Below are 9,037 nucleotides of genomic sequence, written 5' to 3' on the forward strand. Positions count from 1 at the left end.
TTCTTGTGAAAAGTAGGTACTCAGCAAATATGTGTTGAATAAATGGTTGGTAATGACTGTCATTTTATTTTCTATTTTTATAAAGGTAAGGGTTGAAGTTCCTATAATCATACATGTTTCTGCAATCATAAAAGATGAAAGTAGAGCAGCCATCCATTAAAAGTCTGATTACCTACACATCAAGCAACAACATAATAATACTTTTATCCTATCATTAAAATACATATAATTAGCTTGAAGCTTGCATATGTCTAATAAGATGATTTTGCTATTTAAGGATTCTTTAACTCTGCCAGAATGTCATAAAAATAGATTCATACATGTTTTTCTAGATCACTTCAATAATGTGTTATAAATGTAACTCATGTTTCCCTTGTAATTGGAAAACATACCTACGTACAGTGTCTAACAACTTTACTAATTAACTTTAATGAAGTTTAATTGTTTGTCAAAAATGAGACCTGCAAAATTATATAAAATAAAATCACACATACATTTAAAAATCATGTTCCAGGTGCATACATGTTAGGAAATCAAACTTATAGTCTACCACCTAAATACGAAATTTACTTATTAGAACTAAAATCCAATTATATCATTCAAATATTTTAATTAATTTATTTATTTTATTTTATTAACTTTATTGGGGCGACATTGGTTAATAAAATTATATAGGTTTCAAGTATATGATTCAATAACACATCATACGTGAATTGCATGGTGGGTTTACCAACCAAAGTCAAATCTCCTTCTAATATGTATTAGATCATCTCTAATCTAATATTTTTCTTTACTTTTCTCTAAATTTTTTTTGTTTCAGATAACCATTTGTATTTTTTCACATGATGGTATAGAGTTTCAAGTGCTTCAGTTAGGTTGAAAAAGAAACTACTATATATATTTGTCCATGTGTGAATAATTACATTTTTGGTCACAATAACTGTACAACAGTGTACTAGAAAAATCAATAAAGACAAATTATAAGCACTTTAAGGATGGCCTTTGACATAACTGTACCAGAAAATGAGGGAGCATGCTATGATAGTGTTTCAATATAATTTATGTGAATTAACACTGGCTATAAAATTAATATTTTAAACCTATTTTTAATTATTATATTACTTTCAATAAAGCTTTATATGATTGCAAATATTATTTCTTAGGAGTCAATGGACAGTACTGAACACACTCAATAATTTCAGCAAATACATAATTTTGACTGAAAATCAAAATTCACGGTGTAAGCAAATCCATTATTAAAAAGCATGGAAATATATTTCACATTCAAGTTGTTACAATAAAAGTTGGCCAAATTGCTCATTTTCTTCTCAAAATAGAATGAAACTAATGCTAACATCATCATAAACATTTTGCAGAAATATAACGCTTAGAAGCAATAAAAATAATTTTCAGAAAGAATGCTATATTCTAGGCTCTAGATTGAAAAAAAATATGGTAAGTATGGATAGATAGGTGGGTAAATTAAATAATTTCACTTATTACTTTTTAAGCCAAAGGATTTTTTAACATATATATTTAATTGGGCAAATACTTATATGTACAGAAAAAGAAAATATCAAAAATATAAATTCATTTATATGATGAGCGAATGTATACTTTACATAATTTCCATTTGTCTTGATGTAGCATCAGGCCAAATTGTAGCATCTTTCATATAACAAATCCATACCTATTATTTCTTCAAAGATTTTTTCAGAAAACTTTCTCTGATAAAATTCAATGCACATGGCTTTCCTTTTTTTTTTTTTGTATTTCTTGACACTTATGAGAACTTTGTATTATTTGTTCATAGTTCAAGATTCTCTTAGTTGCATATGCATTTCCACAGATAGATTGTAAGAACCCTGTGAGTACGGAATGGCTGGTATTATGTGTCTGTATAAAAGAGTGAGTCAATAAATACTTAAAAAAGAGCATATGGTTGTTGTAGTTTACCATTTATAAAAAAATAAATATTAGTTTTTAAAAGAATACACAAATTCTCAATTTCAATGCAAATAAAATATAAATATACTAGAAATCAAGTATTTTTTTAATTCCAAGTATAATAATGATTTCATTGAAATTTGGTTTGTTATTTTTTATTATATTGAATATTTAGTTTAGCAAATATTTCCATCATACTTAAAGTAAAATAAAGTAATAAAATATCAAAGGAGTCAAATATGTGGTGACAGAAAGTAATCTAATTATGTGAGGTGAACACGCAATGTAAATATATATATGCCTTACTGTTAAAATCTTCAGCTGAAACTTACCAGATTTCGTTAACCAATGTCACCATAAAAAAGTAAATAAATAAATTTAAAAAATAATAATAGTTAAATTTCAAAGTGTACTATTTCCTCAATTAAGTGTGGTTTATATTAAGAAAATTTAAGTGATCTAAAATGACATTTAATAATTATATTTTAATGGGAAATATCACACAATTTCTGTCTTGTCATCCTGCATGATTTATGACATACTTTCCATGGTATATAAATAGCAGAAGTACTTAACTTCAGGGTCAAAACTGTGTTGGATAAACAATATATAATGCAGAAGAGACTGGATTGTGTAAAGTCTTATTATTAACTTTAGCAGTAAAATCCCCTCCCTATATAGTTTAGAACTTGTATGATCAATTAATAGAACATGGTGCTAATGAAGATGAGTTTTTGAGATTCAATAACCAAATAGGGAAGGTAACTATGTAAAAATAAACTTTGTTTCTTGGTCACATACTGTACATATCCTCCCAGTAATTTATCTTAAAAGTAGTCATGAAGAAAACTAGGGAAACGAACGTTTGTGAATAGCTCACTACAGCCCACTGTGAGCAATAGTTGAAGGTGAAGACACTCCTAGAAATGATAGGACATTTTTACTTTAAATAAACATAGCATTCTTATACTCTTGTAAAAACTTTCAAAGAAATATGGCTCTTTTATTTGTGTCGATTTCACTCTAACTCATAATTCTTTATAATTAAATTTTACATTTTCAGCAAGAATCACAGCATGAGTGATCTCCATGTTCTCCATAGATTTTAACTTTACCCTATCAAGTAATTTTAAATAATTAAAAAATAATGTTCATCAAAATGATTGATTTTATCAAACAAACCTCAGCTGGCTTGCAACTTTCTTGACCCCTTAGCTCATCACTATTCTACATATTCTCCATACTGTCAGATTCTCTCCCTATGATTAATTGATCAAAACAGTGACAACCATAAAAGTGTAGACTGCACAAACTCCATGCCCTTAGTATTTTGGCTAAGCACATTTTCTTGTGTAAGTGAACATATGTGAAGTAATAAATCTATTAAAATGGTTTATGAGGTATGCGGCAAAAATCGAATTGTAAGTCACAATTTATGCATAAAATGATAAATGCTCAATAACTTTTGTCTTTGTTTTCTTTTGAGGTAGTGGTATAATTTTTTATTTGTTTTATTTTTAGTTTTGGTTTTCATTTTGAAGATAAAAGGAGATGTTTCTTGGTTAGACATTTACTTTTGGTGCAGGAAAGTGTTAACATAAGTATTATGGCTAAATGAATGCCCCAAAACTGACTATAAAATGGAATATTTTGGAGATCTTAGTGGGCAACAAAAACCACCAGAGAAAGTATATTTGTGGGTAGTGGATTAAAATCCTAGGAGTAAATGGGTAAGTTCTATATAGAAATGTGTTGTTTATATGATTAGGGTTAGACACATATCAATTTTGGGCACTTAAAATGTGACTAGTCCAAACTAAGATACACTGTCAGTGTGAAATACACACAAGGGTTCAAAGACTTAGTATAAAAAAGAGAATGTAACATGTTTTATGCCATGCACATAGTATGCTGTACTTTACATCTCCTTGACTATTTTGTAACTACAATTTATACTTCTTAATCCCTTCAACTTTTTTACCTAGTCCCCTTCCCAACCTTCCTCCCATCAAGAAACCATCAGTTTTTTCTCTGGATCTATGAGTCACTTTTTGTTTTGTTTCTTCATTTATTTTGTTCATTAGATTCCATACATAAGTGAAATCATGGTATTTGTCTTTCTCTGACTTATTTCACTTAGCATAATACACTCTAGATACATCCATGTTGTCACAAGTGGTATGATTAAACATTTTTATAGCTGAGTAATTTTTCATTGTGTATATGTAGCACCATTTCTTTATCCAATCATCCTTTGATAGGCACTTAGGTTTCTTCCATATTTTGGCTATTATAAAAAGCACTGCAGTGAATATAGGAGGTGCATATATCTTTGTGAATTACTGTTTTGGTTTTCTTCAAGTAAAACAACAGAGTGAAATTTCTGCATCATAAGATAGTTCTATTTTTAATTTTTTGAAAAACCTCCAAACTGGTTTCCATCATGGCTGTACCAATTTGCAATCCCAACAACAGTGCATGAGGGTTCTCTTTTCTGCACATCTTCACCAACACTTGTTATTACTTGTCTTACTGATGATAGCCATTCTAACAGGTAGGAGATGCTATCTCACTGTGGTTTTGATTTGCATTTCCCTAACAGTTAGTGAAGGTGAACTTCTTTTCATATGTCTTTTGGCTATTTGTATGTCTTCTTAGGACAAGTGTCTGTTCAGGTCCTCTGCCCATTTTTTAATCGGATTTATTTTTTATTGTTGAGTTATATGAGTTATTTGTATATTTTGGATATTAGCCCCTTATCAGAAGTATTACTTGCAAATATCTTCTCCCATTCAGTTGTTTGCCTCTTTGTCTTGTTGATGGTTTCTTTTGTTGTACAGAAGCTTTATACTTTGATATAGTCCCATTCATTTTTTTTGTTTTGTTTTGTTTTGTTTTTCCTTCCCTTGACTTTGAGGTCAAATTCATAAAATCCTCTCTTAAATCTAAACTCCATGTGTTTAGTGCCTATGTTTTCTTCTATGCGATTTATTTTTTCAGATCTTATATTCACGTCTTTGATCCATTTTGAGTTAATTTTGGTTAATGGTAACAGATAGCAGTCTAGTTTCATTCTTTTGAATGTGGCTTTCAAATTTTCCCAGCACCATTTACAGAAGGAGCATTAATTTCTCCACTGTATGTTTTTGACTCTTTTGTCAAAAATTATTGCGCCATATATACGTGAGTTTAATTCTGGACTCCAAATTCTGTTCCATTGGTCTGAGTGTTTTGCCGCCAATACCATGCTGTTTCAATTCTTGGCACTTTGTAGTATAATTTGATACTACAAATTTCAAGTGATACCTCAGACTTTGTTCTTTTTTTTTCAGTATTGCCATGGTGATTCAGAGTCTTTTGTACTTCCAAACAATTTGATGATTTTTTTTCCTATTTCTTTAAAAATACAATTGGGATTTTGATGGGGATTTCATTAAATCTGTAAATGCTTTAGGTAATAAGGACATTTTAACTATGTTGACTCTTCCAATCCATAAACACAGATATCTTTCCATTTCTTAGTGCCTTCTTAAATTTCTTTTAATCATGTGTTATAGTATTGTCACATGCTTGAATAGGTTTATTCTTAAGTATTTTATTCTTTTTGTTGTAACTATAATTTTTTTGTTTTAAGATATTTTTTTAATTTTTCAATTATAATTAGTATACAATATTATATTAATTTCAGACAAACAACATAATGATGAGACATTTATATTACTTACAAAGTAATCGCCCTGGTAAATCTAGTACCCATCTGACACCATACATAGTTATTACAATATTATTGACTATATTCCTTATGCTATATTTACATCCCCATGACTATTTTGTAACTACCAATTTGTACTTCTTAATCCCTTCCTCTATTGTACCCACTCCCCAACTCCCTTCTCATCTGGTAACCCTCAAAATTTTCTCTGTATCTATGAGTTTGTTTCTATTTTGTTTATTTTATTCTTTAGACTCCACATATAAGTGCAATTATTAGCATTTGTCTTTCTTTATCTGACTTATTCCTCTCAGCACAATACCCTCTAAATCCATCTATGATGTTGCAGATGTAAAGATTTTACTCCTTTATATATTTATTTACATTTATGGCTGAGTAATATTCCATTGTATATATGAACCACCTCTTCTTTATCCATTCATTCATTGATGGGCACCCATGTTCCTTCCATATCTTGGCTATTGTAAATAATTCTGCAATCAACATATAGATGTGCATGCCCCTTCAAATTGATATTTTGAATTTTTTTCAAATAAATATCAAGAAGTGAGATTACTAGATCCGTTTTGGTCTCTTGCTATAGCTTTTCTTTTTAAATTCTATTTTGTTTGATATAAGTATTGCTACCCTCAGATTTTTTGTTGATTTCCGTTTTCATGAAAAATCTTTTGCCATCTTTTTACTTTCAGTTCATGTGTGTCTTTTGGTCTGAAGTGTAGGCAGCATATGCAATGGTCTTGTTTTCTTATCCATTCAGTTACCCTATCTTTTGATTTAAGCATTTACTCTTCTTTTTGAGTTGAAATACTTGTTGAAAGATATGTAATTATTACCATTTTATTATTCATATTGTTGATACTTTTTTTCTCCTTAAAGAAGTCCTTCTAAAATTTCCTGTAATACTGGCTTGGTGGTGATGAACTCCTTTAGCTTTTTCTGGTTTAAGAAGCTCTTTATCTGTCCTTTGATTCTAAATGATTTCTTTGCTGAGTCAAGTAATATTGGTTGTAGGTCCTTGCTTGTCATCACTTTGAATACATTACACCAATTCTTTATGGCCTGCAGAGTTTCTGTTGAGAAATTGGCTTACAGTCTAATGGGAGCTTCCTTGCAGGTAACTAACTGCTTTTTTTCTTGCTGCTTTTAAGGTTCTCTTTTGTCTTTAACCTTTCGCATTTGAATTATGATGTTTCTTAGTGTGGGTCTTTTTGATTTCATCTTGTTTGAGACTCTCTGAGCTTTCTACGATTGTATGTCTATTTCCTTCACCAGGTTTCAGAAATTTTCCATCATTATTTCTTCAAATAGCTTTTCAATTTCTTGCTCTCTTCTCCTGGTACCTTTATGATGCAAATGTTATTGTGCTTGCTGTTGTCACAGAGGAAAGTCTGCAAGTTCCACAGTCCTTCATCTTACTCAGCCACAATCTTCACTGGTTTCCACAGCCAGAGGTTGTGGGGACTTCTTTTTCTGTCACTGGAACCCTGGGCTGGGTTTCACATCTCCATTCCTCCTATCAGTGTTGAGGTGAACTCTTATGTAAGTCCTCAGTAGTAGGACTTCTGTTCAGCTGAACCTCAGGCAACTCCCAGTGATGGTTGTTCTCTAGTTTCATTATAATTTTGGTGTGTTTTGATAGGAGGTGAGCACAGCGTCTAACATATATGACATCTTGACCAGAGGCCCTCTTCTTATGCCCATTTTATGTTTTTGTTTTCTGGTAGCTCAATGTCTCCACTATTTCTTTGTCTTTGTGTATTTGTCTGTTATTTTAATTTGGTGGTGTTTTATGATTTTTCCCTCTGTTCCCTCTTGTTTAGTGCTATATGTCTCAGTTCTTTATTTTTATGTGTTATTACCATTACATTTTTGTAAAAGAAAGTTTTATATATCTCCATTTCCCTTTATAGCCTGGAATTTTACTTTCTCCTCTTTTTTTGTTTTTCTTGTCTCAAATTATCTTTATTTATGCTGTATGTTCATTTCTATGTTGCAGTAGCCATTGTCTTCTCTTTTTAAAGTGTTTTTTTTTTGTTTGTTTTTACCTTTAATCATTATGTAATATTTAAGCTTATAATACCCTCTTCTTATAAGGGTTGCACTTTCCTGTTTCTGTCTAGCTGTTATTCATCTTACACAGAATTATGTATTTTTGTCCTTTGTTTTAGTTAGAATGACCCCTTTCAGTATTTCTTGTAATGAAGGCATTAGGTAGAAAATTCCCTCAGCTTCTGTATGCCTGAAAAGGTCTTTATTTCTCCTTCATATCTAAAGACAAACTTTGCTAAATATGTTATTCTTGGCTGGTAATTTCTTAAAAGAGCTCAAATTTGTGGTTCCATTCCCTCCTTGCTTGTAAAGTTTGTGCTGAAAAGTCCATTGATGATCTAACTGGTTTTTCGTTATAAGTTACCGCTTTCATTTCCCTGGCTGCCTTGCAAATTCTTTCTTTACCATTAATTTGTGTTTTTTTTTAATATGTTTCTGGAATAAGGCCTTTTTGGATTGAGATAATTAGGTGTTCTCTTTGCTTCTTGGATTTGAGGATACAGTTCTTTCCATAGGTTTGGGAAATTCTCATCAAGTATTTGTTCGAATAGGGTCTCTGTTCCTTTTTCCCTGTCTTCTTCTGGTATTGCTGCAGAAAAATCAGACAGGCGAGAAACCAAGCACCACTCAGAGAGTTGGAGAACTGAGGTTTATTATGCCAGTGGTCTCAGAAGAGCTAGTGCTCTGAAGATCTGGTCCCTGAGCTCAGGGGTAAACTTACTTTTGTAGGCCTTATCAAGCAAAGGGAATACATCTGTTATCTATACAGAACAAGCAAAGGGGTTCCATCTGTTGTCTAGACAGAACAAGCAAATGAGATGCATCTGTTATCTAGACAGAACAAGCAAAGAGGTTCCATCCGTTATGTAGACAGAACAAGCAAAGGAGACACATCTGTTATCTAGACAGAACAAGCAAAGGAAAGGGGGCATCTTCACTTGATCTCAACGTCACCCTGCCCTTCGGCCTTTGCAGCAGGCATGTTTATAGAAGCAGAACAAAGAGCTGATTACAAGCTTAGCCATTTGAGTGAAAAATTCCTATTCAGTATAGTCAATATTCTTATATTGTTTTTCCAATGGTGTCAGATAGTTCTTGTAGATTTCTCTCAATTTTTTTTCACTCTCAAGTCTCTCTTCCAGCTGCATCATTTCCAGATTTCTGTCTTCGATATTACTAATTATTTTCTCCATCTAGTCAGCTCTATTTCCTAAGCTTGGTATTTCATTCTTCATCAGTTTTAGTGATTTTTTCATCTCAAAATTTCTATTTGGTTTCTTTTTACAGTTTCAATCTCCTTGGTAAAGT

This window comes from Pteropus alecto, unplaced genomic scaffold (genome assembly GCF_000325575.1).
Source record: "Pteropus alecto unplaced genomic scaffold, ASM32557v1 scaffold116, whole genome shotgun sequence".
In the NCBI taxonomy this organism is placed as follows: Eukaryota; Metazoa; Chordata; class Mammalia; order Chiroptera; family Pteropodidae; genus Pteropus; species Pteropus alecto.